This window comes from Schistocerca piceifrons, chromosome 2, assembly GCF_021461385.2.
Source record: "Schistocerca piceifrons isolate TAMUIC-IGC-003096 chromosome 2, iqSchPice1.1, whole genome shotgun sequence".
Lineage (NCBI taxonomy): Eukaryota > Metazoa > Arthropoda > Insecta > Orthoptera > Acrididae > Schistocerca > Schistocerca piceifrons.
This window is the reverse complement of record NC_060139.1, coordinates 42,204,024-42,229,871: the sequence shown is the minus strand read 5'-3', so window position 1 is coordinate 42,229,871 and position 25,848 is coordinate 42,204,024. Positions and strand designations below refer to the sequence as shown.

The window sequence follows — 25,848 nt, the reverse complement described above, 5'->3', positions numbered from 1 at the left end:
CGCCGTGTCACAGGGCTCGTTGGTCTAGGGGTATGATTCCTGCTTAGGGTGCAGGAGGTCCCGGGTTCAAATCCCGGACGAGCCCTAGCGTGTTGTGCAAACTGATCGCAAGTCAGTGGCTGAGTCAGCGCAAAAAGCTCGCCGTCAATATCAAATGAATTTCTTATTTGGTGTGAGCAATTGACGCTGTGGTCCAACGCGTGAAGGCGATTACGAAGGTTTCGGGTACAGATGGTAGCAGATGCATGTTAGTAAGTCTTGCTTAAAGTGATGAAAAAGTGTTTCCGCCCGGGATCGAACCAGGGAACTTCTGCGTGATGGGCAGACGTGATAACCTCTACACCACGGAAACTGCTTGTGCGCACCTTACTTCACAGACAACTTGTAGTGATGTTGCCATCGTAACTAAAAAATTCAATAAATGTGGTACTTGCAAAACGAAGGGACATGCAGCAGATCCACACACGACGTGGCTCATTGGAGGACAATACGACACAGGCAGGAAAATACTGTTCCCGCCCGGGATCGAACCGGGGACCTTCTGCGTGTGAAGCAGACGTGATAACCGCTACACTACGGAAACGACGGACCCGAGAAGTCCATCCTTGTTCACTCCAACTTGCCTCAGCCTTTCTCTCGTCCGCGAATGCACACACGACATTTCATTTGTCAGCCTGGAACCCATCACAGCCGAGGGCTCAAGAAGTCTTCGGGGTGCTCGAGAGGGTGTCTGCCGTAGCACCCCTAACGAGATAGCGGCGTTTCGCGCAGTCGTTATTGCAAGTCATATCAGCAAAAGCAATCACTTTCTCAGCAGCAGGCAGTGCGAGCCCAGCGGCAGCTCTACATGAAGGTACCAATAGCCCAGGAAGGCCGCCGACCGCGGGAATTCGCGCCGCCCCCATCCCGCCAGCCTACACGAGACTGTCAGGGCACCCTGGACGACATCGAGGGACCGAAGTAATTGGCATTCGCCGTGTCACAGGGCTCGTTGGTCTAGGGGTATGATTCCTGCTTAGGGTGCAGGAGGTCCCGGTTTCAAATCCCGGACGAGCCCTAGCGTGTTGTGCAAACTGATCGTACGTCAGTGGCTGAGTCAGCGCAAAAAGCTCGCCGTCAATATCAAATGAATTTCTTATTTGGTGTGAGCAATTGACGCTGTGGTCCAACGCGTGAAGGCGATTACGAAGGTTTCGGGTACAGATGGTAGCAGATGCATGTTAGTAAGTCTTGCTTAAAGTGATGAAAAAGTGTTTCCGCCCGGGATCGAACCAGGGAACTTCTGCGTGATGGGCAGACGTGATAACCTCTACACCACGGAAACTGCTTGTGCGCACCTTACTTCACAGACAACTTGTAGTGATGTTGCCATCGTAACTAAAAAATTCAATAAATGTGGTACTTGCAAAACGAAGGGACATGCAGCAGATCCACACACGACGTGGCTCATTGGAGGACAATACGACACAGGCAGGAAAATACTGTTCCCGCCCGGGATCGAACCGGGGACCTTCTGCGTGTGAAGCAGACGTGATTACCGCTACACTACGGAAACGACGGACCCGAGAAGTCCATCCTTGTTCACTCCAACTTGCCTCAGCCTTTCTCTCGTCGGCGAATGCACACACGACATTTCATTTGTCAGCCTGGAACCCATCACAGCCGAGGGCTCAAGAAGTCTTCGGGGTGCTCGACAGGGTGTCTGCCGTAGCACCCCTAACGAGATAGCGGCGTTTCGCGCAGTCGTTATTGCAAGTCATATCAGCAAAAGCAATCACTTTCTCAGCAGCAGGCAGTGCGAGCCCAGCGGCAGGTCTACATGAAGGTACCAATAGCCCAGGAAGGCCGCCGACCGCGGGAATTCGCACCGCCCCCATCCCGCCAGCCTACACGAGACTGTCAGGGCACCCTGGACGACATCGAGGGACCGAAGTAATTGGCATTCGCCGTGTCACAGGGCTCGTTGGTCTAGGGGTATGATTCCTGCTTAGGGTGCAGGAGGTCCCGGTTTCAAATCCCGGACGAGCCCTAGCGTGTTGTGCAAACTGATCGCACGTCAGTGGCTGAGTCAGCGCAAAAAGCTCGCCGTCAATATCAAATGAATTTCTTATTTGGTGTGAGCAATTGACGCTGTGGTCCAACGCGTGAAGGCGATTACGAAGGTTTCGGGTACAGATGGTAGCAGATGCATGTTAGTAAGTCTTGCTTAAAGTGATGAAAAAGTGTTTCCGCCCGGGATCGAACCAGGGAACTTCTGCGTGATGGGCAGACGTGATAACCTCTACACCACGGAAACTGCTTGTGCGCACCTTACTTCACAGACAACTTGTAGTGATGTTGCCATCGTAACTAAAAAATTCAATAAATGTGGTACTTGCAAAACGAAGGGACATGCAGCAGATCCACACACGACGTGGCTCATTGGAGGACAATACGACACAGGCAGGAAAATACTGTTCCCGCCCGGGATAGAACCGGGGACCTTCTGCGTGTGAAGCAGACGTGATAACCGCTACACTACGGAAACGACGGACCCGAGAAGTCCATCCTTGTTCACTCCAACTTGCCTCAGCCTTTCTCTCGTCCGCGAATGCACACACGACATTTCATTTGTCAGCCTGGAACCCATCACAGCCGAGGGCTCAAGAAGTCTTCGGGGTGCTCGAGAGGGTGTCTGCCGTAGCACCCCTAACGAGATAGCGGCGTTTCGCGCAGTCGTTATTGCAAGTCATATCAGCAAAAGCAATCACTTTCTCAGCAGCAGGCAGTGCGAGCCCAGCGGCAGCTCTACATGAAGGTACCAATAGCCCAGGAAGCCCGCCGACCGCGGGAATTCGCGCCGCCCCCATCCCGCCAGCCTACACGAGACTGTCAGGGCACCCTGGACGACATCGAGGGACCGAAGTAATTGGCATTCGCCGTGTCACAGGGCTCGTTGGTCTAGGGGTATGATTCCTGCTTAGGGTGCCGGAGGTCCCGGGTTCAAATCCCGGACAAGCCCTAGCGTGTTGTGCAAACTGATCGCACGTCAGTGGCTGAGTCAGCGCAAAAAGCTCGCCGTCAATATCAAATGAATTTCTTATTTGGTGTGAGCAATTGACGCTGTGGTCCAACGCGTGAAGGCGATTACGAAGGTTTCGGGTACAGATGGTAGCAGATGCATGTTAGTAAGTCTTGCTTAAAGTGATGAAAAAGTGTTTCCGCCCGGGGTCGAACCAGGGAACTTCTGCGTGATGGGCAGACGTGATAACCTCTACACCACGGAAACTGCTTGTGCGCACCTTACTTCACAGACAACTTGTAGTGATGTTGCCATCGTAACTAAAAAATTCAATAAATGTGGTACTTGCAAAACGAAGGGACATGCAGCAGATCCACACACGACGTGGCTCATTGGAGGACAATACGACACAGGCAGGGAAATACTGTTCCCGCCCGGGATCGAACCGGGGACCTTCTGCGTGTGAAGCAGACGTGATAACCGCTACACTACGGAAACGACGGACCCGAGAAGTCCATCCTTGTTCACTCCAACTTGCCTCAGCCTTTCTCTCGTCGGCGAATGCACACACGACATTTCATTTGTCAGCCTGGAACCCATCACAGCCGAGGGCTCAAGAAGTCTTCGGGGTGCTCGAGAGGGTGTCTGCCGTAGCACCCCTAACGAGATAGCGGCGTTTCGCGCAGTCGTTATTGCAAGTCATATCAGCAAAAGCAATCACTTTCTCAGCAGCAGGCAGTGCGAGCCCAGCGGCAGCTCTACATGAAGGTACCAATAGCCCAGGAAGGCCGCCGACCGCGGGAATTGGCGAGGCCCCCATCCCGCCAGCCTACACGAGACTGTCAGGGCACCCTGGACGACATCGAGGGACCGAAGTAATTGGCATTCGCCGTGTCACAGGGCTCGTTGGTCTAGGGGTATGATTCCTGCTTAGGGTGCAGGAGGTCCCGGGTTCAAATCCCGGACGAGCCCTAGCGTGTTGTGCAAACTGATCGCACGTCAGTGGCTGAGTCAGCGCAAAAAGCTCGCCGTCAATATCAAATGAATTTCTTATTTGGTGTGAGCAATTGACGCTGTGGTCCAACGCGTGAAGGCGATTACGAAGGTTTCGGGTACAGATGGTAGCAGATGCATGTTAGTAAGTCTTGCTTAAAGTGATGAAAAAGTGTTTCCGCCCGGGATCGAACCAGGGAACTTCTGCGTGATGGGCAGACGTGATAACCTCTACACCACGGAAACTGCTTGTGCGCACCTTACTTCACAGACAACTTGTAGTGATGTTGCCATCGTAACTAAAAAATTCAATAAATGTGGTACTTGCAAAACGAAGGGACATGCAGCAGATCCACACACGACGTGGCTCATTGGAGGACAATACGACACAGGCAGGAAAATACTGTTCCCGCCCGGGATCGAACCGGGGACCTTCTGCGTGTGAAGCAGACGTGATAACCGCTACACTACGGAAACGACGGACCCGAGAAGTCCATCCTTGTTCACTCCAACTTGCCTCAGCCTTTCTCTCGTCGGCGAATGCACACACGACATTTCATTTGTCAGCCTGGAACCCATCACAGCCGAGGGCTCAAGAAGTCTTCGGGGTGCTCGAGAGGGTGTCTGCCGTAGCACCCCTAACGAGATAGCGGCGTTTCGCGCAGTCGTTATTGCAAGTCATATCAGCAAAAGCAATCACTTTCTCAGCAGCAGGCAGTGCGAGCCCAGCGGCAGCTCTACATGAAGGTACCAATAGCCCAGGAAGCCCGCCGACCGCGGGAATTCGCGCCGCCCCCATCCCGCCAGCCTACACGAGACTGTCAGGGCACCCTGGACGACATCGAGGGACCGAAGTAATTGGCATTCGCCGTGTCACAGGGCTCGTTGGTCTAGGGGTATGATTCCTGCTTAGGGTGCAGGAGGTCCCGGGTTCAAATCCCGGACGAGCCCTAGCGTGTTGTGCAAACTGATCGCAAGTCAGTGGCTGAGTCAGCGCAAAAAGCTCGCCGTCAATATCAAATGAATTTCTTATTTGGTGTGAGCAATTGACGCTGTGGTCCAACGCGTGAAGGCGATTACGAAGGTTTCGGGTACAGATGGTAGCAGATGCATGTTAGTAAGTCTTGCTTAAAGTGATGAAAAAGTGTTTCCGCCCGGGATCGAACCAGGGAACTTCTGCGTGATGGGCAGACGTGATAACCTCTACACCACGGAAACTGCTTGTGCGCACCTTACTTCACAGACAACTTGTAGTGATGTTGCCATCGTAACTAAAAAATTCAATAAATGTGGTACTTGCAAAACGAAGGGACATGCAGCAGATCCACACACGACGTGGCTCATTGGAGGACAATACGACACAGGCAGGAAAATACTGTTCCCGCCCGGGATCGAACCGGGGACCTTCTGCGTGTGAAGCAGACGTGATAACCGCTACACTACGGAAACGACGGACCCGAGAAGTCCATCCTTGTTCACTCCAACTTGCCTCAGCCTTTCTCTCGTCCGCGAATGCACACACGACATTTCATTTGTCAGCCTGGAACCCATCACAGCCGAGGGCTCAAGAAGTCTTCGGGGTGCTCGAGAGGGTGTCTGCCGTAGCACCCCTAACGAGATAGCGGCGTTTCGCGCAGTCGTTATTGCAAGTCATATCAGCAAAAGCAATCACTTTCTCAGCAGCAGGCAGTGCGAGCCCAGCGGCAGCTCTACATGAAGGTACCAATAGCCCAGGAAGGCCGCCGACCGCGGGAATTGGCGAGGCCCCCATCCCGCCAGCCTACACGAGACTGTCAGGGCACCCTGGACGACATCGAGGGACCGAAGTAATTGGCATTCGCCGTGTCACAGGGCTCGTTGGTCTAGGGGTATGATTCCTGCTTAGGGTGCAGGAGGTCCCGGGTTCAAATCCCGGACGAGCCCTAGCGTGTTGTGCAAACTGATCGCACGTCAGTGGCTGAGTCAGCGCAAAAAGCTCGCCGTCAATATCAAATGAATTTCTTATTTGGTGTGAGCAATTGACGCTGTGGTCCAACGCGTGAAGGCGATTACGAAGGTTTCGGGTACAGATGGTAGCAGATGCATGTTAGTAAGTCTTGCTTAAAGTGATGAAAAAGTGTTTCCGCCCGGGATCGAACCAGGGAACTTCTGCGTGATGGGCAGACGTGATAACCTCTACACCACGGAAACTGCTTGTGCGCACCTTACTTCACAGACAACTTGTAGTGATGTTGCCATCGTAACTAAAAAATTCAATAAATGTGGTACTTGCAAAACGAAGGGACATGCAGCAGATCCACACACGACGTGGCTCATTGGAGGACAATACGACACAGGCAGGAAAATACTGTTCCCGCCCGGGATCGAACCGGGGACCTTCTGCGTGTGAAGCAGACGTGATAACCGCTACACTACGGAAACGACGGACTCGAGAAGTCCATCCTTGTTCACTCCAACTTGCCTCAGCCTTTCTCTCGTCGGCGAATGCACACACGACATTTCATTTGTCAGCCTGGAACCCATCACAGCCGAGGGCTCAAGAAGTCTTCGGGGTGCTCGAGAGGGTGTCTGCCGTAGCACCCCTAACGAGATAGCGGCGTTTCGCGCAGTCGTTATTGCAAGTCATATCAGCAAAAGCAATCACTTTCTCAGCAGCAGGCAGTGCGAGCCCAGCGGCAGCTCTACATGAAGGTACCAATAGCCCAGGAAGCCCGCCGACCGCGGGAATTCGCGCCGCCCCCATCCCGCCAGCCTACACGAGACTGTCAGGGCACCCTGGACGACATCGAGGGACCGAAGTAATTGGCATTCGCCGTGTCACAGGGCTCGTTGGTCTAGGGGTATGATTCCTGCTTAGGGTGCAGGAGGTCCCGGGTTCAAATCCCGGACGAGCCCTAGCGTGTTGTGCAAACTGATCGCAAGTCAGTGGCTGAGTCAGCGCAAAAAGCTCGCCGTCAATATCAAATGAATTTCTTATTTGGTGTGAGCAATTGACGCTGTGGTCCAACGCGTGAAGGCGATTACGAAGGTTTCGGGTACAGATGGTAGCAGATGCATGTTAGTAAGTCTTGCTTAAAGTGATGAAAAAGTGTTTCCGCCCGGGATCGAACCAGGGAACTTCTGCGTGATGGGCAGACGTGATAACCTCTACACCACGGAAACTGCTTGTGCGCACCTTACTTCACAGACAACTTGTAGTGATGTTGCCATCGTAACTAAAAAATTCAATAAATGTGGTACTTGCAAAACGAAGGGACATGCAGCAGATCCACACACGACGTGGCTCATTGGAGGACAATACGACACAGGCAGGAAAATACTGTTCCCGCCCGGGATCGAACCGGGGACCTTCTGCGTGTGAAGCAGACGTGATAACCGCTACACTACGGAAACGACGGACCCGAGAAGTCCATCCTTGTTCACTCCAACTTGCCTCAGCCTTTCTCTCGTCCGCGAATGCACACACGACATTTCATTTGTCAGCCTGGAACCCATCACAGCCGAGGGCTCAAGAAGTCTTCGGGGTGCTCGAGAGGGTGTCTGCCGTAGCACCCCTAACGAGATAGCGGCGTTTCGCGCAGTCGTTATTGCAAGTCATATCAGCAAAAGCAATCACTTTCTCAGCAGCAGGCAGTGCGAGCCCAGCGGCAGCTCTACATGAAGGTACCAATAGCCCAGGAAGGCCGCCGACCGCGGGAATTCGCGCCGCCACCATCCCGCCAGCCTACACGAGACTGTCAGGGCACCCTGGACGACATCGAGGGACCGAAGTAATTGGCATTCGCCGTGTCACAGGGCTCGTTGGTCTAGGGGTATGATTCCTGCTTAGGGTGCAGGAGGTCCCGGTTTCAAATCCCGGACGAGCCCTAGCGTGTTGTGCAAACTGATCGTACGTCAGTGGCTGAGTCAGCGCAAAAAGCTCGCCGTCAATATCAAATGAATTTCTTATTTGGTGTGAGCAATTGACGCTGTGGTCCAACGCGTGAAGGCGATTACGAAGGTTTCGGGTACAGATGGTAGCAGATGCATGTTAGTAAGTCTTGCTTAAAGTGATGAAAAAGTGTTTCCGCCCGGGATCGAACCAGGGAACTTCTGCGTGATGGGCAGACGTGATAACCTCTACACCACGGAAACTGCTTGTGCGCACCTTACTTCACAGACAACTTGTAGTGATGTTGCCATCGTAACTAAAAAATTCAATAAATGTGGTACTTGCAAAACGAAGGGACATGCAGCAGATCCACACACGACGTGGCTCATTGGAGGACAATACGACACAGGCAGGAAAATACTGTTCCCGCCCGGGATCGAACCGGGGACCTTCTGCGTGTGAAGCAGACGTGATAACCGCTACACTACGGAAACGACGGACCCGAGAAGTCCATCCTTGTTCACTCCAACTTGCCTCAGCCTTTCTCTCGTCCGCGAATGCACACACGACATTTCATTTGTCAGCCTGGAACCCATCACAGCCGAGGGCTCAAGAAGTCTTCGGGGTGCTCGAGAGGGTGTCTGCCGTAGCACCCCTAACGAGATAGCGGCGTTTCGCGCAGTCGTTATTGCAAGTCATATCAGCAAAAGCAATCACTTTCTCAGCAGCAGGCAGTGCGAGCCCAGCGGCAGCTCTACATGAAGGTACCAATAGCCCAGGAAGGCCGCCGACCGCGGGAATTCGCGCCGCCCCCATCCCGCCAGCCTACACGAGACTGTCAGGGCACCCTGGACGACATCGAGGGACCGAAGTAATTGGCATTCGCCGTGTCACAGGGCTCGTTGGTCTAGGGGTATGATTCCTGCTTAGGGTGCAGGAGGTCCCGGTTTCAAATCCCGGACGAGCCCTAGCGTGTTGTGCAAACTGATCGTACGTCAGTGGCTGAGTCAGCGCAAAAAGCTCGCCGTCAATATCAAATGAATTTCTTATTTGGTGTGAGCAATTGACGCTGTGGTCCAACGCGTGAAGGCGATTACGAAGGTTTCGGGTACAGATGGTAGCAGATGCTCGCCGTCAATATCAAATGAATTTCTTATTTGGTGTGAGCAATTGACGCTGTGGTCCAACGCGTGAAGGCGATTACGAAGGTTTCGGGTACAGATGGTAGCAGATGCATGTTAGTAAGTCTTGCTTAAAGTGATGAAAAAGTGTTTCCGCCCGGGATCGAACCAGGGAACTTCTGCGTGATGGGCAGACGTGATAACCTCTACACCACGGAAACTGCTTGTGCGCACCTTACTTCACAGACAACTTGTAGTGATGTTGCCATCGTAACAAAAAAATTCAATAAATGTGGTACTTGCAAAACGAAGGGACATGCAGCAGATCCACACACGACGTGGCTCATTGGAGGACAATACGACACAGGCAGGAAAATACTGTTCGCGCCCGGGATCGAACCGGGGACCTTCTGCGTGTTAAGCAGACGTGATAACCGCTACACTACGGAAACGACGGACCCGAGAAGTCCATCCTTGTTCACTCCAACTTGCCTCAGCCTTTCTCTTGTCCGCGAATGCACACACGACATTTCATTTGTCAGCCTGGAACCCATCACAGCCGAGGGCTCAAGAAGTCTTCGGGGTGCTCGAGAGGGTGTCTGCCGTAGCACCCCTAACGAGATAGCGGCGTTTCGCGCAGTCGTTATTGCAAGTCATATCAGCAAAAGCAATCACTTTCTCAGCAGCAGGCAGTGCGAGCCCAGCGGCAGCTCTACATGAAGGTACCAATAGCCCAGGAAGGCCGCCGACCGCGGGAATTCGCGCCGCCCCCATCCCGCCAGCCTACACGAGACTGTCAGGGCACCCTGGACGACATCGAGGGACCGAAGTAATTGGCATTCGCCGTGTCACAGGGCTCGTTGGTCTAGGGGTAATGTTGGTTTAGCGTAGTGAATAGCGTCCCTGTCCCATTCTGAGTTTTATGACAATTGGCGTTACTCACCAGAAGCTCGGAATCAGCTTTTACAACTGATATTCTCTGCTGGCCGGACGCGGTTTTTTATCCCCGGACAAAGAACAACACCATTATGTGGCTTCTTGGCCGTTACATTTTTGCAGTGGTTGATGGTGATGGTATTTCCGATTTTATTTCGTTTACTGGTTACATGCTTCATGAGTACTGGACGCAACAATCTTTCCCACATCTTAAGAGGGACTTTGCGAACATGCTCAGTATTGTTTTCGAAAAGCAGGGGATTGGTTAAGTTTCCACTTCTATTGCTCGCTCCTGCGCCAGTTGCATTAATGGCACCGGTATAGGGGGATACTGATCTCACTTCATGATAGGGGAGACATTCACGCTAGCTCTTAGTTATTTTCCCTTCCTGCCAAGCTTTTACCTGTTTAGATAGACAACGCATAAATAAGCCACGTGTCCACATATCAGTATCATGAGACTCCGAACCAAGGACAATTACTACGTATTGGTGCCACTGTGCTTCAGTGCAGGGAGGAGGAGACGTCATGGCCAGGCCTCGGGTTTCGACCCCTGCCCAACGCGCCTCCACCGAGCTGCACTGGGTCATACTTCAAAAAAAAAAAAAAAAAAAAAAAAAAAAGGCGTATGATACCTGCTTTGGGTGCATGAGGTCCAAGAAAAAAAAAAAAAAAAGGGGTATGATTCCTGCTTAGGGTGCAGGAGGTCCCGGGTTCAAATCCCGGACGAGCCCTAGCGTGTTGTGCAAACTGATCGCACGTCAGTGGCTGAGTCAGCGCAAAAAGCTCGCCGTCAATATCAAATGAATTTCTTATTTGGTGTGAGCAATTGACGCTGTGGTCCAACGCGTGAAGGCGATTACGAAGGTTTCGGGTACAGATGGTAGCAGATGCATGTTAGTAAGTCTTGCTTAAAGTGATGAAAAAGTGTTTCCGCCCGGGATCGAACCAGGGAACTTCTGCGTGATGGGCAGACGTGATAACCTCTACACCACGGAAACTGCTTGTGCGCACCTTACTTCACAGACAACTTGTAGTGATGTTGCCATCGTACCTAAAAAATTCAATAAATGTGGTACTTGCAAAACGAAGGGACATGCAGCAGATCCACACACGACGTGGCTCATTGGAGGACAATACGACACAGGCAGGAAAATACTGTTCCCGCCCGGGATCGAACCGGGGACCTTCTGCGTGTGAAGCAGACGTGATAACCGCTACACTACGGAAACGACGGACCCGAGAAGTCCATCCTTGTTCACTCCAACTTGCCTCAGCCTTTCTCTCGTCCGCGAATGCACACACGACATTTCATTTGTCAGCCTGGAACCCATCACAGCCGAGGGCTCAAGAAGTCTTCGGGGTGCTCGAGAGGGTGTCTGCCGTAGCACCCCTAACGAGATAGCGGCGTTTCGCGCAGTCGTTATTGCAAGTCATATCAGCAAAAGCAATCACTTTCTCAGCAGCAGGCAGTGCGAGCCCAGCGGCAGCTCTACATGAAGGTACCAATAGCCCAGGAAGGCCGCCGACCGCGGGAATTCGCGCCGCCCCCATCCCGCCAGCCTACACGAGACTGTCAGGGCACCCTGGACGACATCGAGGGACCGAAGTAATTGGCATTCGCCGTGTCACAGGGCTCGTTGGTCTAGGGGTATGATTCCTGCTTAGGGTGCAGGAGGTCCCGGGTTCAAATCCCGGACGAGCCCTAGCGTGTTGTGCAAACTGATCGCACGTCAGTGGCTGAGTCAGCGCAAAAAGCTCGCCGTCAATATCAAATGAATTTCTTATTTGGTGTGAGCAATTGACGCTGTGGTCCAACGCGTGAAGGCGATTACGAAGGTTTCGGGTACAGATGGTAGCAGATGCATGTTAGTAAGTCTTGCTTAAAGTGATGAAAAAGTGTTTCCGCCCGGGATCGAACCAGGGAACTTCTGCGTGATGGGCAGACGTGATAACCTCTACACCACGGAAACTGCTTGTGCGCACCTTACTTCACAGACAACTTGTAGTGATGTTGCCATCGTAACTAAAAAATTCAATAAATGTGGTACTTGCAAAACGAAGGGACATGCAGCAGATCCACACACGACGTGGCTCATTGGAGGACAATACGACACAGGCAGGAAAATACTGTTCCCGCCCGGGATCGATACGGGGACCTTCTGCGTGTGAAGCAGACGTGATAACCGCTACACTACGGAAACGACGGTCCCGAGAAGTCGATCCTTGTTCACTCCAACTTGCCTCAGCCTTTCTCTCGTCCGCGAATGCACACACGACATTTCATTTGTCAGCCTGGAACCCATCACAGCCGAGGGCTCAAGAAGTCTTCGGGGTGCTCGAGAGGGTGTCTGCCGTAGCACCCCTAACGAGATAGCGGCGTTTCGCGCAGTCGTTATTGCAAGTCATATCAGCAAAAGCAATCACTTTCTCAGCAGCAGGCAGTGCGAGCCCAGCGGCAGCTCTACATGAAGGTACCAATAGCCCAGGAAGGCCGCCGACCGCGGGAATTCGCGCCGCCCCCATCCCGCCAGCCTACACGAGACTGTCAGGGCACCCTGGACGACATCGAGGGACCGAAGTAATTGGCATTCGCCGTGTCACAGGGCTCGTTGGTCTAGGGGTAATGTTGGTTTAGCGTAGTGAATAGCGTCCCTGTCCCATTCTGAGTTTTATGACAATTGGCGTTACTCACCAGAAGCTCGGAATCAGCTTTTACAACTGATATTCTCTGCTGGCCGGACGCGGTTTTTTATCCCCGGACAAAGAACAACACCATTATGTGGCTTCTTGGCCGTTACATTTTTGCAGTGGTTGATGGTGATGGTATTTCCGATTTTATTTCGTTTACTGGTTACATGCTTCATGAGTACTGGACGCAACAATCTTTCCCACATCTTAAGAGGGACTTTGCGAACATGCTCAGTATTGTTTTCGAAAAGCAGGGGATTGGTTAAGTTTCCACTTCTATTGCTCGCTCCTGCGCCAGTTGCATTAATGGCACCGGTATAGGGGGATACTGATCTCACTTCATGATAGGGGAGACATTCACGCTAGCTCTTAGTTATTTTCCCTTCCTGCCAAGCTTTTACCTGTTTAGATAGACAACGCATAAATAAGCCACGTGTCCACATATCAGTATCATGAGACTCCGAACCAAGGACAATTACTACGTATTGGTGCCACTGTGCTTCAGTGCAGGGAGGAGGAGACGTCATGGCCAGGCCTCGGGTTTCGATCCCTGCCCAACGCGCCTCCACCGAGCTGCACTGGGTCATACTTCAAAAAAAAAAAAAAAAAAAAAAAAAAAAAAAAAGGGGTATGATACCTGCTTTGGGTGCATGAGGTCCAAGAAAATAAAAAAAAAAGGGGTATGATTCCTGCTTAGGGTGCAGGAGGTCCCGGGTTCAAATCCCGGACGAGCCCTAGCGTGTTGTGCAAACTGATCGCACGTCAGTGGCTGAGTCAGCGCAAAAAGCTCGCCGTCAATATCAAATGAATTTCTTATTTGGTGTGAGCAATTGACGCTGTGGTCCAACGCGTGAAGGCGATTACGAAGGTTTCGGGTACAGATGGTAGCAGATGCATGTTAGTAAGTCTTGCTTAAAGTGATGAAAAAGTGTTTCCGCCCGGGATCGAACCAGGGAACTTCTGTGTGATGGGCAGACGTGATAACCTCTACACCACGGAAACTGCTTGTGCGCACCTTACTTCACAGACAACTTGTAGTGATGTTGCCATCGTACCTAAAAAATTCAATAAATGTGGTACTTGCAAAACGAAGGGACATGCAGCAGATCCACACACGACGTGGCTCATTGGAGGACAATACGACACAGGCAGGAAAATACTGTTCCCGCCCGGGATCGAACCGGGGACCTTCTGCGTGTGAAGCAGACGTGATAACCGCTACACTACGGAAACGACGGACCCGAGACGTCCATCCTTGTTCACTCCAACTTGCCTCAGCCTTTCTCTCGTCCGCGAATGCACACACGACATTTCATTTGTCAGCCTGGAACCCATCACAGCCGAGGGCTCAAGAAGTCTTCGGGGTGCTCGAGAGGGTGTCTGCCGTAGCACCCCTAACGAGATAGCGGCGTTTCGCGCAGTCGTTATTGCAAGTCATATCAGCAAAAGCAATCACTTTCTCAGCAGCAGGCAGTGCGAGCCCAGCGGCAGCTCTACATGAAGGTACCAATAGCCCAGGAAGGCCGCCGACCGCGGGAATTCGCGCCGCCCCCATCCCGCCAGCCTACACGAGACTGTCAGGGCACCCTGGACGACATCGAGGGACCGAAGTAATTGGCATTCGCCGTGTCACAGGGCTCGTTGGTCTAGGGGTATGATTCCTGCTTAGGGTGCAGGAGGTCCCGGGTTCAAATCCCGGACGAGCCCTAGCGTGTTGTGCAAACTGATCGCACGTCAGTGGCTGAGTCAGCGCAAAAAGCTCGCCGTCAATATCAAATGAATTTCTTATTTGGTGTGAGCAATTGACGCTGTGGTCCAACGCGTGAAGGCGATTACGAAGGTTTCGGGTACAGATGGTAGCAGATGCATGTTAGTAAGTCTTGCTTAAAGTGATGAAAAAGTGTTTCCGCCCGGGATCGAACCAGGGAACTACTGCGTGATGGGCAGACGTGATAACCTCTACACCACGGAAACTGCTTGTGCGCACCTTACTTCACAGACAACTTGTAGTGATGTTGCCATCGTAACTAAAAAATTCAATAAATGTGGTACTTGCAAAACGAAGGGACATGCAGCAGATCCACACACGACGTGGCTCATTGGAGGACAATACGACACAGGCAGGAAAATACTGTTCCCGCCCGGGATCGAACCGGGGACCTTCTGCGTGTGAAGCAGACGTGATAACCGCTACACTACGGAAACGACGGACCCGAGACGTCCATCCTTGTTCACTCCAACTTGCCTCAGCCTTTCTCTCGTCCGCGAATGCACACACGACATTTCATTTGTCAGCCTGGAACCCATCACAGCCGAGGGCTCAAGAAGTCTTCGGGGTGCTCGAGAGGGTGTCTGCCGTAGCACCCCTAACGAGATAGCGGCGTTTCGCGCAGTCGTTATTGCAAGTCATATCAGCAAAAGCAATCACTTTCTCAGCAGCAGGCAGTGCGAGCCCAGCGGCAGCTCTACATGAAGGTACCAATAGCCCAGGAAGGCCGCCGACCGCGGGAATTCGCGCCGCCCCCATCCCGCCAGCCTACACGAGACTGTCAGGGCACCCTGGACGACATCGAGGGACCGAAGTAATTGGCATTCGCCGTGTCACAGGGCTCGTTGGTCTAGGGGTAATGTTGGTTTAGCGTAGTGAATAGCGTCCCTGTCCCATTCTGAGTTTTATGACAATTGGCGTTACTCACCAGAAGCTCGGAATCAGCTTTTACAACTGATATTCTCTGCTGGCCGGACGCGGTTTTTTATCCCCGGACAAAGAACAACACCATTATGTGGCTTCTTGGCCGTTACATTTTTGCAGTGGTTGATGGTGATGGTATTTCCGATTTTATTTCGTTTACTGGTTACATGCTTCATGAGTACTGGACGCAACAATCTTTCCCACATCTTAAGAGGGACTTTGCGAACATGCTCAGTATTGTTTTCGAAAAGCAGGGGATTGGTTAAGTTTCCACTTCTATTGCTCGCTCCTGCGCCAGTTGCATTAATGGCACCGGTATAGGGGGATACTGATCTCACTTCATGATAGGGGAGACATTCACGCTAGCTCTTAGTTATTTTCCCTTCCTGCCAAGCTTTTACCTGTTTAGATAGACAACGCATAAATAAGCCACGTGTCCACATATCAGTATCATGAGACTCCGAACCAAGGACAATTACTACGTATTGGTGCCACTGTGCTTCAGTGCAGGGAGGAGGAGACGTCATGGCCAGGCCTCGGGTTTCGATCCCTGCCCAACGCGCCTCCACCGAGCTGCACTGGGTCATACTTCAAAAAAAAAAAAAAAAAAAAAAAAAAAAAAAAAAGGGGTATGATACCTGCTTTGGGTGCATGAGGTCCAAGAAAATAAAAAAAAAAGGGGTATGATTCCTGCTTAGGGTGCAGGAGGTCCCGGGTTCAAATCCCGGACGAGCCCTAGCGTGTTGTGCAAACTGATCGCACGTCAGTGGCTGAGTCAGCGCAAAAAGCTCGCCGTCAATATCAAATGAATTTCTTATTTGGTGTGAGCAATTGACGCTGTGGTCCAACGCGTGAAGGCGATTACGAAGGTTTCGGGTACAGATGGTAGCAGATGCATGTTAGTAAGTCTTGCTTAAAGTGATGAAAAAGTGTTTCCGCCCGGGATCGAACCAGGGAACTTCTGTGTGATGGGCAGACGTGATAACCTCTACACCACGGAAACTGCTTGTGCGCACCTTACTTCACAGACAACTTGTAGTGATGTTGCCATCGTACCTAAAAAATTCAATAAATGTGGTACTTGCAAAACGAAGGGACATGCAGCAGATCCACACACGACGTGGCTCATTGGAGGACAATACGACACAGGCAGGAAAATACTGTTCCCGCCCGGGATCGAACCGGGGACCTTCTGCGTGTGAAGCAGACGTGATAACCGCTACACTACGGAAACGACGGACCCGAGACGTCCATCCTTGTTCACTCCAACTTGCCTCAGCCTTTCTCTCGTCCGCGAATGCACACACGACATTTCATTTGTCAGCCTGGAACCCATCACAGCCGAGGGCTCAAGAAGTCTTCGGGGTGCTCGAGAGGGTGTCTGCCGTAGCACCCCTAACGAGATAGCGGCGTTTCGCGCAGTCGTTATTGCAAGTCATATCAGCAAAAGCAATCACTTTCTCAGCAGCAGGCAGTGCGAGCCCAGCGGCAGCTCTACATGAAGGTACCAATAGCCCAGGAAGGCCGCCGACCGCGGGAATTCGCGCCGCCCCCATCCCGCCAGCCTACACGAGACTGTCAGGGCACCCTGGACGACATCGAGGGACCGAAGTAATTGGCATTCGCCGTGTCACAGGGCTCGTTGGTCTAGGGGTATGATTCCTGCTTAGGGTGCAGGAGGTCCCGGGTTCAAATCCCGGACGAGCCCTAGCGTGTTGTGCAAACTGATCGCACGTCAGTGGCTGAGTCAGCGCAAAAAGCTCGCCGTCAATATCAAATGAATTTCTTATTTGGTGTGAGCAATTGACGCTGTGGTCCAACGCGTGAAGGCGATTACGAAGGTTTCGGGTACAGATGGTAGCAGATGCATGTTAGTAAGTCTTGCTTAAAGTGATGAAAAAGTGTTTCCGCCCGGGATCGAACCAGGGAACTACTGCGTGATGGGCAGACGTGATAACCTCTACACCACGGAAACTGCTTGTGCGCACCTTACTTCACAGACAACTTGTAGTGATGTTGCCATCGTAACTAAAAAATTCAATAAATGTGGTACTTGCAAAACGAAGGGACATGCAGCAGATCCACACACGACGTGGCTCATTGGAGGACAATACGACACAGGCAGGAAAATACTGTTCCCGCCCGGGATCGAACCGGGGACCTTCTGCGTGTGAAGCAGACGTGATAACCGCTACACTACGGAAACGACGGACCCGAGAAGTCCATCCTTGTTCACTCCAACTTGCCTCAGCCTTTCTCTCGTCCGCGAATGCACACACGACATTTCATTTGTCAGCCTGGAACCCATCACAGCCGAGGGCTCAAGAAGTCTTCGGGGTGCTCGAGAGGGTGTCTGCCGTAGCACCCCTAACGAGATAGCGGCGTTTCGCGCAGTCGTTATTGCAAGTCATATCAGCAAAAGCAATCACTTTCTCAGCAGCAGGCAGTGCGAGCCCAGCGGCAGCTCTACACGAAGGTACCAATAGCCCAGGAAGGCCGCCGACCGCGGGAATTCGCGCCGCCCCCATCCCGCCAGCCTACACGAGACTGTCAGGGCACCCTGGACGACATCGAGGGACCGAAGTAATTGGCATTCGCCGTGTCACAGGGCTCGTTGGTCTAGGGGTATGATTCCTGCTTAGGGTGCAGGAGGTCCCGGGTTCAAATCCCGGACGAGCCCTAGCGTGTTGTGCAAACTGATCGCACGTCAGTGGCTGAGTCAGCGCAAAAAGCTCGCCGTCAATATCAAATGAATTTCTTATTTGGTGTGAGCAATTGACGCTGTGGTCCAACGCGTGAAGGCGATTACGAAGGTTTCGGGTACAGATGGTAGCAGATGCATGTTAGTAAGTCTTGCTTAAAGTGATGAAAAAGTGTTTCCGCCCGGGATCGAACCAGGGAACTTCTGCGTGATGGGCAGACGTGATAACCTCTACACCACGGAAACTGCTTGTGCGCACCTTACTTCACAGACAACTTGTAGTGATGTTGCCATCGTAACTAAAAAATTCAATAAATGTGGTACTTGCAAAACGAAGGGACATGCAGCAGATCCACACACGACGTGGCTCATTGGAGGACAATACGACACAGGCAGGAAAATACTGTTCCCGCCCGGGATCGAACCGGGGACCTTCTGCGTGTGAAGCAGACGTGATAACCGCTACACTACGGAAACGACGGACCCGAGAAGTCCATCCTTGTTCACTCCAACTTGCCTCAGCCTTTCACTCGTCCGCGAATGCACACACGACATTTCATTTGTCAGCCTAAAACCCATCACAGCCGAGGGCTCAAGAAGTCTTCGGGGTGCTCGAGAGGGTGTCTGCCGTAGCACCCCTAACGAGATAGCGGCGTTTCGCGCAGTCGTTATTGCAAGTCATATCAGCAAAAGCAATCACTTTCTCAGCAGCAGGCAGTGCGAGCCCAGCGGCAGCTCTACATGAAGGTACCAATAGCCCAGGAAGGCCGCCGACCGCGGGAATTGGCGAGGCCCCCATCCCGCCAGCCTACACGAGACTGTCAGGGCACCCTGGACGACATCGAGGGACCGAAGTAATTGGCATTCGCCGTGTCACAGGGCTCGTTGGTCTAGGGGTATGATTCCTGCTTAGGGTGCAGGAGGTCCCGGGTTCAAATCCCGGACAAGCCCTAGCGTGTTGTGCAAACTGATCGCACGTCAGTGGCTGAGTCAGCGCAAAAAGCTCGCCGTCAATATCAAATGAATTTCTTATTTGGTGTGAGCAATTGACGCTGTGGTCCAACGCGTGAAGGCGATTACGAAGGTTTCGGGTACAGATGGTAGCAGATGCATGTTAGTAAGTCTTGCTTAAAGTGATGAAAAAGTGTTTCCGCCCGGGATCGAACCAGGGAACTTCTGCGTGATGGGCAGACGTGATAACCTCTACACCACGGAAACTGCTTGTGCGCACCTTACTTCACAGACAACTTGTAGTGATGTTGCCATCGTAACTAAAAAATTCAATAAATGTGGTACTTGCAAAACGAAGGGACATGCAGCAGATCCACACACGACGTGGCTCATTGGAGGACAATACGACACAGGCAGGAAAATACTGTTCCCGCCCGGGATCGAACCGTGGACCTTCTGCGTGTGAAGCACACGTGATAACCGCTACACTACGGAAACGACGGACCCGAGAAGTCCATCCTTGTTCACTCCAACTTGCCTCAGCCTTTCTCTCGTCCGCGAATGCACACACGACATTTCATTTGTCAGCCTGGAACCCATCACAGCCGAGGGCTCAAGAAGTCTTCGGGGTGCTCGAGAGGGTGTCTGCCGTAGCACCCCTAACGAGATAGCGGCGTTTCGCGCAGTCGTTATTGCAAGTCATATCAGCAAAAGCAATCACTTTCTCAGCAGCAGGCAGTGCGAGCCCAGCGGCAGCTCTACATGAAGGTACCAATAGCCCAGGAAGGCCGCCGACCGCGGGAATTCGCGCCGCCCCCATCCCGCCAGCCTACACGAGACTGTCAGGGCACCCTGGACGACATCGAGGGACCGAAGTAATTGGCATTCGCCGTGTCACAGGGCTCGTTGGTCTAGGGGTATGATTCCTGCTTAGGGTGCAGGAGGTCACGGGTTCAAGTCCCGGACGAGCCCTAGCGTGTTGTGCAAACTGATCGCACGTCAGTGGCTGAGTCAGCGCAAAAAGCTCGCCGTCAATATCAAATGAATTTCTTATTTGGTGTGAGCAATTGACGCTGTGGTCCAACGCGTGAAGGCGATTACGAAGGTTTCGGGTACAGATGGTAGCAGATGCATGTTAGTAAGTCTTGCTTAAAGTGATGAAAAAGTGTTTCCGCCCGGGATCGAACCAGGGAACTTCTGCGTGATGGGCAGACGTGATAACCTCTACACCACGGAAACTGCTTGTGCGCACCTTACTTCACAGACAACTTGTAGTGATGTTGCCATCGTAACTAAAAAATTCAATAAATGTGGTACTTGCAAAACGAAGGGACATGCAGCAGATCCACACACGACGTGGCTCATTGGAGGACAATACGACACAGGCAGGAAAATACTGTTCCCGCCCGGGATCGAACCGGGGACCTTCTGCGTGTGAAGCAGACGTGATAACCGCTACACTACGGAAACGACGGACCCGAGAAGTCGATCCTTGTTCACTCCAACTTGCCTCAGCCTTTCTCTCGTCCGCGAATGCACACACGACATTTCATTTGTCAGCCTGGAACCCATCACAGCCGAGGGCTCAAGAAGTCTTCGGGGTGCTCGAGAGGGTGTCTGCCGTAGCACCCCTAACGAGATAGCGGCGTTTCGCGCAGTCGTTATTGCAAGTCATATCAGCAAAAGCAATCACTTTCTCAGCAGCAGGCAGTGCGAGCCCAGCGGCAGCTCTACATGAAGGTACCAATAGCCCAGGAAGGCCGCCGACCGCGGGAATTCGCGCCGCCCCCATCCCGCCAGCCTACACGAGACTGTCAGGGCACCCTGGACGACATCGAGGGACCGAAGTAATTGGCATTCGCTGTGTCACAGGGCTCGTTGGTCTAGGGGTATGATTCCTGCTTAGGGTGCAGGAGGTCCCGGGTTCAAATCCCGGACGAGCCCTAGCGTGTTGTGCAAACTGATCGCACGTCAGTGGCTGAGTCAGCGCAAAAAGCTCGCCGTCAATATCAAATGAATTTCTTATTTGGTGTGAGCAATTGACGCTGTGGTCCAACGCGTGAAGGCGATTACGAAGGTTTCGGGTACAGATGGTAGCAGATGCATGTTAGTAAGTCTTGCTTAAAGTGATGAAAAACTGTTTCCGCCCGGGATCGAACCAGGGAACTTCTGCGTGATGGGCAGACGTGATAACCTCTACACCACGGAAACTGCTTGTGCGCACCTTACTTCACAGACAACTTGTAGTGATGTTGCCATCGTAACTAAAAAATTCAATAAATGTGGTACTTGCAAAACGAAGGGACATGCAGCAGATCCACACACGACGTGGCTCATTGGAGGACAATACGACACAGGCAGGAAAATACTGTTCCCGCCCGGGATCGAACCAGGGACCTTCTGCGTGTGAAGCAGACGTGATAACCGCTACACTACGGAAACGACGGACTCGAGAAGTCCATCCTTGTTCACTCCAACTTGCCTCAGCCTTTCTGTCGTCCGCGAATGCACACACGACATTTCATTTGTCAGCCTGGAACCCATCACAGCCGAGGGCTCAAGAAGTCTTCGGGGTGCTCGAGAGGGTGTCTGCCGTAGCACCCCTAACGAGATAGCGGCGTTTCGCGCAGTCGTTATTGCAAGTCATATCAGCAAAAGCAATCACTTTCTCAGCAGCAGGCAGTGCGAGCCCAGCGGCAGCTCTACATGAAGGTACCAATAGCCCAGGAAGGCCGCCGACCGCGGGAATTCGCGCCGCCCCCATCCCGCCATCCTACACGAGACTGTCAGGGCACCCAGGACGACATCGAGGGACCGAAGTAATTGGCATTCGCCGTGTCACAGGGCTCGTTGGTCTAGGGGTATGATTCCTGCTTAGGGTGCAGGAGGTCCCGGGTTCAAATCCCGGACGAGCCCTAGCGTGTTGTGCAAACTGATCGCACGTCAGTGGCTGAGTCAGCGCAAAAAGCTCGCCGTCAATATCAAATGAATTTCTTATTTGGTGTGAGCAATTGACGCTGTGGTCCAACGCGTGAAGGCGATTACGAAGGTTTCGGGTACAGATGGTAGCAGATGCATGTTAGAAAGTCTTGCTTAAAGTGATGAAAAAGTGTTTCCGCCCGGGATCGAACCAGGGAACTTCTGCGTGATGGGCAGACGTGATAACCTCTACACCACGGAAACTGCTTGTGCGCACCTTACTTCACAGACAACTTGTAGTGATGTTGCCATCGTAACTAAAAAATTCAATAAATGTGGTACTTGCAAAACGAAGGGACATGCAGCAGATCCACACACGACGTGGCTCATTGGAGGACAATACGACACAGGCAGGAAAATACTGTTCCCGCCCGGGATCGAACCGGGGACCTTCTGCGTGTGAAGCAGACGTGATAACCGCTACACCACGGAAACGACGGACCCGAGAAGTCCATCCTTGTTCACTCCAACTTGCCTCAGCCTTTCTCTCGTCCGCGAATGCACACACGACATTTCATTTGTCAGCCTGGAACCCATCACAGCCGAGGGCTCAAGAAGTCTTCGGGGTGCTCGAGAGGGTGTCTGCCGTAGCACCCCTAACGAGATAGCGGCGTTTCGCGCAGTCGTTATTGCAAGTCATATCAGCAAAAGCAATCACTTTCTCAGCAGCAGGCAGTGCGAGCCCAGCGGCAGCTCTACATGAAGGTACCAATAGCCCAGGAAGGCCGCCGACCGCGGGAATTCGCGCCGCCCCCATCCCGCCAGCCTACACGAGACTGTCAGGGCACCCTGGACGACATCGAGGGACCGAAGTAATTGGCATTCGCCGTGTCACAGGGCTCGTTGGTCTAGGGGTATGATTCCTGCTTAGGGTGCAGGAGGTCCCGGGTTCAAATCCCGGACGAGCCCTAGCGTGTTGTGCAAACTGATCGCACGTCAGTGGCTGAGTCAGCGCAAAAAGCTCGCCGTCAATATCAAATGAATTTCTTATTTGGTGTGAGCAATTGACGCTGTGGTCCAACGCGTGAAGGCGATTACGAAGGTTTCGGGTACAGATGGTAGCAGATGCATGTTAGTAAGTCTTGCTTAAAGTGATGAAAAAGTGTTTCCGCCCGGGATCGAACCAGGGAACTTCTGCGTGATGGGCAGACGTGATAACCTCTACACCACGGAAACTGCTTGTGCGCACCTTACTTCACAGACAACTTGTAGTGATGTTGCCATCGTAACTAAAAAATTCAATAAATGTGGTACTTGCAAAACGAAGGGACATGCAGCAGATCCACACACGACGTGGCTCATTGGAGGACAATACGACACAGGCAGGAAAATACTGTTCCCGCCCGGGATCGAACCGGGGACCTTCTGCGTGTGAAGCACACGTGATAACAGCTACACTACGGAAACGACGGACCCGAGAAGTCCATCCTTGTTCACTCCAACTTGCCTCAGCCTTTCTGTCGTCCGCGAATGCACACACGACATTTCATTTGTCAGCCTGGAACCCATCACAGCCGAGGGCTCAAGAAGTCTTCGGGGTGCTCGAGAGGGTGTCTGCCGTAGCACCCCTAACGAGATAGCGGCTTTTCGCGCAGTCGTTATTGCAAGTCATATCAGCAAAAGCAATCACTTTCTCAGCAGCAGGCAGTGCGAGCCCAGCGGCAGCTCTACATGAAGGTACCAATAGCCCAGGAAGCCCGCCGACCGCGGGAATTCGCGCCGCCCCCATCCCGCCAGCCTACACGAGACTGTCAGGGCACCCTGGACGACATCGAGGGACCGAAGTAATTGGCATTCGCCGTGTCACAGGGCTCGTTGGTCTAGGGGTATGATTCCTGCTTAGGGTGCAGGAGGTCCCGGGTTCAAATCCCGGACGAGCCCTAGCGTGTTGTGCAAACTGATCGCAAGTCAGTGGCTGAGTCAGCGCAAAAAGCTCGCCGTCAATATCAAATGAATTTCTTATTTGGTGTGAGCAATTGACGCTGTGGTCCAACGCGTGAAGGCGATTACGAAGGTTTCGGGTACAGATGGTAGCAGATGCATGTTAGTAAGTCTTGCTTAAAGTGATGAAAAAGTGTTTCCGCCCGGGATCGAACCAGGGAACTTCTGCGTGATGGGCAGACGTGATAACCTCTACACCACGGAAACTGCTTGTGCGCACCTTACTTCACAGACAACTTGTAGTGATGTTGCCATCGTAACTAAAAAATTCAATAAATGTGGTACTTGCAAAACGAAGGGACATGCAGCAGATCCACACACGACGTGGCTCATTGGAGGACAATACGACACAGGCAGGAAAATACTGTTCCCGCCCGGGATCGAACCGGGGACCTTCTGCGTGTGAAGCAGACGTGATAACCGCTACACTACGGAAACGACGGACCCGAGAAGTCCATCCTTGTTCACTCCAACTTGCCTCAGCCTTTCTCTCGTCCGCGAATGCACACACGACATTTCATTTGTCAGCCTGGAACCCATCACAGCCGAGGGCTCAAGAAGTCTTCGGGGTGCTCGAGAGGGTGTCTGCCGTAGCACCCCTAACGAGATAGCGGCGTTTCGCGCAGTCGTTATTGCAAGTCATATCAGCAAAAGCAATCACTTTCTCAGCAGCAGGCAGTGCGAGCCCAGCGGCAGCTCTACATGAAGGTACCAATAGCCCAGGAAGGCCGCCGACCGCGGGAATTGGCGAGGCCCCCATCCCGCCAGCCTACACGAGACTGTCAGGGCACCCTGGACGACATCGAGGGACCGAAGTAATTGGCATTCGCCGTGTCACAGGGCTCGTTGGTCTAGGGGTATGATTCCTGCTTAGGGTGCAGGAGGTCCCGGGTTCAAATCCCGGACGAGCCCTAGCGTGTTGTGCAAACTGATCGCACGTCAGTGGCTGAGTCAGCGCAAAAAGCTCGCCGTCAATATCAAATGAATTTCTTATTTGGTGTGAGCAATTGACGCTGTGGTCCAACGCGTGAAGGCGATTACGAAGGTTTCGGGTACAGATGGTAGCAGATGCATGTTAGTAAGTCTTGCTTAAAGTGATGAAAAAGTGTTTCCGCCCGGGATCGAACCAGGGAACTTCTGCGTGATGGGCAGACGTGATAACCTCTACACCACGGAAACTGCTTGTGCGCACCTTACTTCACAGACAACTTGTAGTGATGTTGCCATCGTAACTAAAAAATTCAATAAATGTGGTACTTGCAAAACGAAGGGACATGCAGCAGATCCACACACGACGTGGCTCATTGGAGGACAATACGACACAGGCAGGAAAATACTGTTCCCGCCCGGGATCGAACCGGGGACCTTCTGCGTGTGAAGCAGACGTGATAACCGCTACACTACGGAAACGACGGACTCGAGAAGTCCATCCTTGTTCACTCCAACTTGCCTCAGCCTTTCTCTCGTCGGCGAAGGCACACACGACATTTCATTTGTCAGCCTGGAACCCATCACAGCCGAGGGCTCAAGAAGTCTTCGGGGTGCTCGAGAGGGTGTCTGCCGTAGCACCCCTAACGAGATAGCGGCGTTTCGCGCAGTCGTTATTGCAAGTCATATCAGCAAAAGCAATCACTTTCTCAGCAGCAGGCAGTGCGAGCCCAGCGGCAGCTCTACATGAAGGTACCAATAGCCCAGGAAGCCCGCCGACCGCGGGAATTCGCGCCGCCCCCATCCCGCCAGCCTACACGAGACTGTCAGGGCACCCTGGACGACATCGAGGGACCGAAGTAATTGGCATTCGCCGTGTCACAGGGCTCGTTGGTCTAGGGGTATGATTCCTGCTTAGGGTGCAGGAGGTCCCGGGTTCAAATCCCGGACGAGCCCTAGCGTGTTGTGCAAACTGATCGCAAGTCAGTGGCTGAGTCAGCGCAAAAAGCTCGCCGTCAATATCAAATGAATTTCTTATTTGGT

At 52.6% G+C, this 25,848-nt stretch overlaps 69 non-coding genes across 69 annotated transcripts; 21 read left to right on the top strand and 48 right to left on the bottom strand.

The window, feature by feature from the left end:
- Positions 1-13: 13 nt before the first annotated feature.
- On the top strand, positions 14-85 carry Trnap-agg. The gene has a single exon. It is a non-coding gene; the product is annotated as a tRNA-Pro (tRNA).
- Positions 86-279: 194 nt separating this feature from the next.
- Trnad-auc lies at positions 280-352 on the bottom strand. The gene has a single exon. It is a non-coding gene; the product is annotated as a tRNA-Asp (tRNA).
- A 158-nt stretch (positions 353-510) lies between these two features.
- Trnav-cac lies at positions 511-583 on the bottom strand. The gene has a single exon. It is a non-coding gene; the product is annotated as a tRNA-Val (tRNA).
- Positions 584-985: 402 nt separating this feature from the next.
- On the top strand, positions 986-1,057 carry Trnap-agg. The gene has a single exon. It is a non-coding gene; the product is annotated as a tRNA-Pro (tRNA).
- Positions 1,058-1,251: 194 nt separating this feature from the next.
- Positions 1,252-1,324, bottom strand: Trnad-auc. The gene has a single exon. It is a non-coding gene; the product is annotated as a tRNA-Asp (tRNA).
- Positions 1,325-1,482: 158 nt separating this feature from the next.
- Trnav-cac lies at positions 1,483-1,555 on the bottom strand. Its single transcript has one exon. It is a non-coding gene; the product is annotated as a tRNA-Val (tRNA).
- Positions 1,556-1,957: 402 nt separating this feature from the next.
- Positions 1,958-2,029, top strand: Trnap-agg. Its single transcript has one exon. It is a non-coding gene; the product is annotated as a tRNA-Pro (tRNA).
- Positions 2,030-2,223: 194 nt separating this feature from the next.
- Positions 2,224-2,296, bottom strand: Trnad-auc. The gene has a single exon. It is a non-coding gene; the product is annotated as a tRNA-Asp (tRNA).
- Positions 2,297-2,454: 158 nt separating this feature from the next.
- Trnav-cac lies at positions 2,455-2,527 on the bottom strand. Its single transcript has one exon. It is a non-coding gene; the product is annotated as a tRNA-Val (tRNA).
- Positions 2,528-3,195: 668 nt separating this feature from the next.
- Positions 3,196-3,268, bottom strand: Trnad-auc. The gene has a single exon. It is a non-coding gene; the product is annotated as a tRNA-Asp (tRNA).
- A 158-nt stretch (positions 3,269-3,426) lies between these two features.
- Trnav-cac lies at positions 3,427-3,499 on the bottom strand. Its single transcript has one exon. It is a non-coding gene; the product is annotated as a tRNA-Val (tRNA).
- A 402-nt stretch (positions 3,500-3,901) lies between these two features.
- Trnap-agg lies at positions 3,902-3,973 on the top strand. The gene has a single exon. It is a non-coding gene; the product is annotated as a tRNA-Pro (tRNA).
- A 194-nt stretch (positions 3,974-4,167) lies between these two features.
- Trnad-auc lies at positions 4,168-4,240 on the bottom strand. Its single transcript has one exon. It is a non-coding gene; the product is annotated as a tRNA-Asp (tRNA).
- A 158-nt stretch (positions 4,241-4,398) lies between these two features.
- Trnav-cac lies at positions 4,399-4,471 on the bottom strand. The gene has a single exon. It is a non-coding gene; the product is annotated as a tRNA-Val (tRNA).
- Positions 4,472-4,873: 402 nt separating this feature from the next.
- Trnap-agg lies at positions 4,874-4,945 on the top strand. The gene has a single exon. It is a non-coding gene; the product is annotated as a tRNA-Pro (tRNA).
- A 194-nt stretch (positions 4,946-5,139) lies between these two features.
- Positions 5,140-5,212, bottom strand: Trnad-auc. Its single transcript has one exon. It is a non-coding gene; the product is annotated as a tRNA-Asp (tRNA).
- A 158-nt stretch (positions 5,213-5,370) lies between these two features.
- Trnav-cac lies at positions 5,371-5,443 on the bottom strand. The gene has a single exon. It is a non-coding gene; the product is annotated as a tRNA-Val (tRNA).
- Positions 5,444-5,845: 402 nt separating this feature from the next.
- On the top strand, positions 5,846-5,917 carry Trnap-agg. The gene has a single exon. It is a non-coding gene; the product is annotated as a tRNA-Pro (tRNA).
- Positions 5,918-6,111: 194 nt separating this feature from the next.
- Positions 6,112-6,184, bottom strand: Trnad-auc. Its single transcript has one exon. It is a non-coding gene; the product is annotated as a tRNA-Asp (tRNA).
- A 158-nt stretch (positions 6,185-6,342) lies between these two features.
- Positions 6,343-6,415, bottom strand: Trnav-cac. Its single transcript has one exon. It is a non-coding gene; the product is annotated as a tRNA-Val (tRNA).
- Positions 6,416-6,817: 402 nt separating this feature from the next.
- Trnap-agg lies at positions 6,818-6,889 on the top strand. The gene has a single exon. It is a non-coding gene; the product is annotated as a tRNA-Pro (tRNA).
- Positions 6,890-7,083: 194 nt separating this feature from the next.
- Positions 7,084-7,156, bottom strand: Trnad-auc. Its single transcript has one exon. It is a non-coding gene; the product is annotated as a tRNA-Asp (tRNA).
- Positions 7,157-7,314: 158 nt separating this feature from the next.
- On the bottom strand, positions 7,315-7,387 carry Trnav-cac. The gene has a single exon. It is a non-coding gene; the product is annotated as a tRNA-Val (tRNA).
- A 402-nt stretch (positions 7,388-7,789) lies between these two features.
- Positions 7,790-7,861, top strand: Trnap-agg. Its single transcript has one exon. It is a non-coding gene; the product is annotated as a tRNA-Pro (tRNA).
- Positions 7,862-8,055: 194 nt separating this feature from the next.
- On the bottom strand, positions 8,056-8,128 carry Trnad-auc. Its single transcript has one exon. It is a non-coding gene; the product is annotated as a tRNA-Asp (tRNA).
- Positions 8,129-8,286: 158 nt separating this feature from the next.
- Positions 8,287-8,359, bottom strand: Trnav-cac. The gene has a single exon. It is a non-coding gene; the product is annotated as a tRNA-Val (tRNA).
- A 402-nt stretch (positions 8,360-8,761) lies between these two features.
- On the top strand, positions 8,762-8,833 carry Trnap-agg. The gene has a single exon. It is a non-coding gene; the product is annotated as a tRNA-Pro (tRNA).
- A 301-nt stretch (positions 8,834-9,134) lies between these two features.
- Positions 9,135-9,207, bottom strand: Trnad-auc. Its single transcript has one exon. It is a non-coding gene; the product is annotated as a tRNA-Asp (tRNA).
- Positions 9,208-9,365: 158 nt separating this feature from the next.
- Trnav-aac lies at positions 9,366-9,438 on the bottom strand. Its single transcript has one exon. It is a non-coding gene; the product is annotated as a tRNA-Val (tRNA).
- Positions 9,439-10,850: 1,412 nt separating this feature from the next.
- Positions 10,851-10,923, bottom strand: Trnad-auc. Its single transcript has one exon. It is a non-coding gene; the product is annotated as a tRNA-Asp (tRNA).
- A 158-nt stretch (positions 10,924-11,081) lies between these two features.
- Trnav-cac lies at positions 11,082-11,154 on the bottom strand. Its single transcript has one exon. It is a non-coding gene; the product is annotated as a tRNA-Val (tRNA).
- Positions 11,155-11,556: 402 nt separating this feature from the next.
- On the top strand, positions 11,557-11,628 carry Trnap-agg. The gene has a single exon. It is a non-coding gene; the product is annotated as a tRNA-Pro (tRNA).
- A 194-nt stretch (positions 11,629-11,822) lies between these two features.
- Trnad-auc lies at positions 11,823-11,895 on the bottom strand. Its single transcript has one exon. It is a non-coding gene; the product is annotated as a tRNA-Asp (tRNA).
- Positions 11,896-12,053: 158 nt separating this feature from the next.
- Trnav-cac lies at positions 12,054-12,126 on the bottom strand. The gene has a single exon. It is a non-coding gene; the product is annotated as a tRNA-Val (tRNA).
- Positions 12,127-13,542: 1,416 nt separating this feature from the next.
- Trnad-auc lies at positions 13,543-13,615 on the bottom strand. Its single transcript has one exon. It is a non-coding gene; the product is annotated as a tRNA-Asp (tRNA).
- A 158-nt stretch (positions 13,616-13,773) lies between these two features.
- Positions 13,774-13,846, bottom strand: Trnav-cac. The gene has a single exon. It is a non-coding gene; the product is annotated as a tRNA-Val (tRNA).
- A 402-nt stretch (positions 13,847-14,248) lies between these two features.
- Positions 14,249-14,320, top strand: Trnap-agg. Its single transcript has one exon. It is a non-coding gene; the product is annotated as a tRNA-Pro (tRNA).
- A 194-nt stretch (positions 14,321-14,514) lies between these two features.
- Trnad-auc lies at positions 14,515-14,587 on the bottom strand. Its single transcript has one exon. It is a non-coding gene; the product is annotated as a tRNA-Asp (tRNA).
- Positions 14,588-14,745: 158 nt separating this feature from the next.
- Positions 14,746-14,818, bottom strand: Trnav-cac. The gene has a single exon. It is a non-coding gene; the product is annotated as a tRNA-Val (tRNA).
- Positions 14,819-16,235: 1,417 nt separating this feature from the next.
- On the bottom strand, positions 16,236-16,308 carry Trnad-auc. Its single transcript has one exon. It is a non-coding gene; the product is annotated as a tRNA-Asp (tRNA).
- A 158-nt stretch (positions 16,309-16,466) lies between these two features.
- On the bottom strand, positions 16,467-16,539 carry Trnav-cac. The gene has a single exon. It is a non-coding gene; the product is annotated as a tRNA-Val (tRNA).
- Positions 16,540-16,941: 402 nt separating this feature from the next.
- Trnap-agg lies at positions 16,942-17,013 on the top strand. Its single transcript has one exon. It is a non-coding gene; the product is annotated as a tRNA-Pro (tRNA).
- Positions 17,014-17,207: 194 nt separating this feature from the next.
- Positions 17,208-17,280, bottom strand: Trnad-auc. The gene has a single exon. It is a non-coding gene; the product is annotated as a tRNA-Asp (tRNA).
- A 158-nt stretch (positions 17,281-17,438) lies between these two features.
- Positions 17,439-17,511, bottom strand: Trnav-cac. The gene has a single exon. It is a non-coding gene; the product is annotated as a tRNA-Val (tRNA).
- A 402-nt stretch (positions 17,512-17,913) lies between these two features.
- Positions 17,914-17,985, top strand: Trnap-agg. The gene has a single exon. It is a non-coding gene; the product is annotated as a tRNA-Pro (tRNA).
- Positions 17,986-18,179: 194 nt separating this feature from the next.
- Positions 18,180-18,252, bottom strand: Trnad-auc. Its single transcript has one exon. It is a non-coding gene; the product is annotated as a tRNA-Asp (tRNA).
- Positions 18,253-18,410: 158 nt separating this feature from the next.
- Trnav-cac lies at positions 18,411-18,483 on the bottom strand. Its single transcript has one exon. It is a non-coding gene; the product is annotated as a tRNA-Val (tRNA).
- Positions 18,484-18,885: 402 nt separating this feature from the next.
- Positions 18,886-18,957, top strand: Trnap-agg. Its single transcript has one exon. It is a non-coding gene; the product is annotated as a tRNA-Pro (tRNA).
- Positions 18,958-19,151: 194 nt separating this feature from the next.
- Positions 19,152-19,224, bottom strand: Trnad-auc. Its single transcript has one exon. It is a non-coding gene; the product is annotated as a tRNA-Asp (tRNA).
- Positions 19,225-19,382: 158 nt separating this feature from the next.
- On the bottom strand, positions 19,383-19,455 carry Trnav-cac. The gene has a single exon. It is a non-coding gene; the product is annotated as a tRNA-Val (tRNA).
- Positions 19,456-19,857: 402 nt separating this feature from the next.
- Trnap-agg lies at positions 19,858-19,929 on the top strand. The gene has a single exon. It is a non-coding gene; the product is annotated as a tRNA-Pro (tRNA).
- A 194-nt stretch (positions 19,930-20,123) lies between these two features.
- Trnad-auc lies at positions 20,124-20,196 on the bottom strand. Its single transcript has one exon. It is a non-coding gene; the product is annotated as a tRNA-Asp (tRNA).
- Positions 20,197-20,354: 158 nt separating this feature from the next.
- Positions 20,355-20,427, bottom strand: Trnav-cac. Its single transcript has one exon. It is a non-coding gene; the product is annotated as a tRNA-Val (tRNA).
- A 402-nt stretch (positions 20,428-20,829) lies between these two features.
- Positions 20,830-20,901, top strand: Trnap-agg. Its single transcript has one exon. It is a non-coding gene; the product is annotated as a tRNA-Pro (tRNA).
- Positions 20,902-21,095: 194 nt separating this feature from the next.
- On the bottom strand, positions 21,096-21,168 carry Trnad-auc. The gene has a single exon. It is a non-coding gene; the product is annotated as a tRNA-Asp (tRNA).
- A 158-nt stretch (positions 21,169-21,326) lies between these two features.
- Positions 21,327-21,399, bottom strand: Trnav-cac. Its single transcript has one exon. It is a non-coding gene; the product is annotated as a tRNA-Val (tRNA).
- A 402-nt stretch (positions 21,400-21,801) lies between these two features.
- Positions 21,802-21,873, top strand: Trnap-agg. The gene has a single exon. It is a non-coding gene; the product is annotated as a tRNA-Pro (tRNA).
- A 194-nt stretch (positions 21,874-22,067) lies between these two features.
- Positions 22,068-22,140, bottom strand: Trnad-auc. The gene has a single exon. It is a non-coding gene; the product is annotated as a tRNA-Asp (tRNA).
- Positions 22,141-22,298: 158 nt separating this feature from the next.
- On the bottom strand, positions 22,299-22,371 carry Trnav-cac. Its single transcript has one exon. It is a non-coding gene; the product is annotated as a tRNA-Val (tRNA).
- Positions 22,372-22,773: 402 nt separating this feature from the next.
- Trnap-agg lies at positions 22,774-22,845 on the top strand. The gene has a single exon. It is a non-coding gene; the product is annotated as a tRNA-Pro (tRNA).
- Positions 22,846-23,039: 194 nt separating this feature from the next.
- Positions 23,040-23,112, bottom strand: Trnad-auc. The gene has a single exon. It is a non-coding gene; the product is annotated as a tRNA-Asp (tRNA).
- Positions 23,113-23,270: 158 nt separating this feature from the next.
- Positions 23,271-23,343, bottom strand: Trnav-cac. The gene has a single exon. It is a non-coding gene; the product is annotated as a tRNA-Val (tRNA).
- A 402-nt stretch (positions 23,344-23,745) lies between these two features.
- On the top strand, positions 23,746-23,817 carry Trnap-agg. The gene has a single exon. It is a non-coding gene; the product is annotated as a tRNA-Pro (tRNA).
- Positions 23,818-24,011: 194 nt separating this feature from the next.
- Trnad-auc lies at positions 24,012-24,084 on the bottom strand. Its single transcript has one exon. It is a non-coding gene; the product is annotated as a tRNA-Asp (tRNA).
- A 158-nt stretch (positions 24,085-24,242) lies between these two features.
- On the bottom strand, positions 24,243-24,315 carry Trnav-cac. Its single transcript has one exon. It is a non-coding gene; the product is annotated as a tRNA-Val (tRNA).
- Positions 24,316-24,717: 402 nt separating this feature from the next.
- On the top strand, positions 24,718-24,789 carry Trnap-agg. Its single transcript has one exon. It is a non-coding gene; the product is annotated as a tRNA-Pro (tRNA).
- Positions 24,790-24,983: 194 nt separating this feature from the next.
- Trnad-auc lies at positions 24,984-25,056 on the bottom strand. The gene has a single exon. It is a non-coding gene; the product is annotated as a tRNA-Asp (tRNA).
- A 158-nt stretch (positions 25,057-25,214) lies between these two features.
- On the bottom strand, positions 25,215-25,287 carry Trnav-cac. The gene has a single exon. It is a non-coding gene; the product is annotated as a tRNA-Val (tRNA).
- A 402-nt stretch (positions 25,288-25,689) lies between these two features.
- Positions 25,690-25,761, top strand: Trnap-agg. Its single transcript has one exon. It is a non-coding gene; the product is annotated as a tRNA-Pro (tRNA).
- Positions 25,762-25,848: the final 87 nt, after the last annotated feature.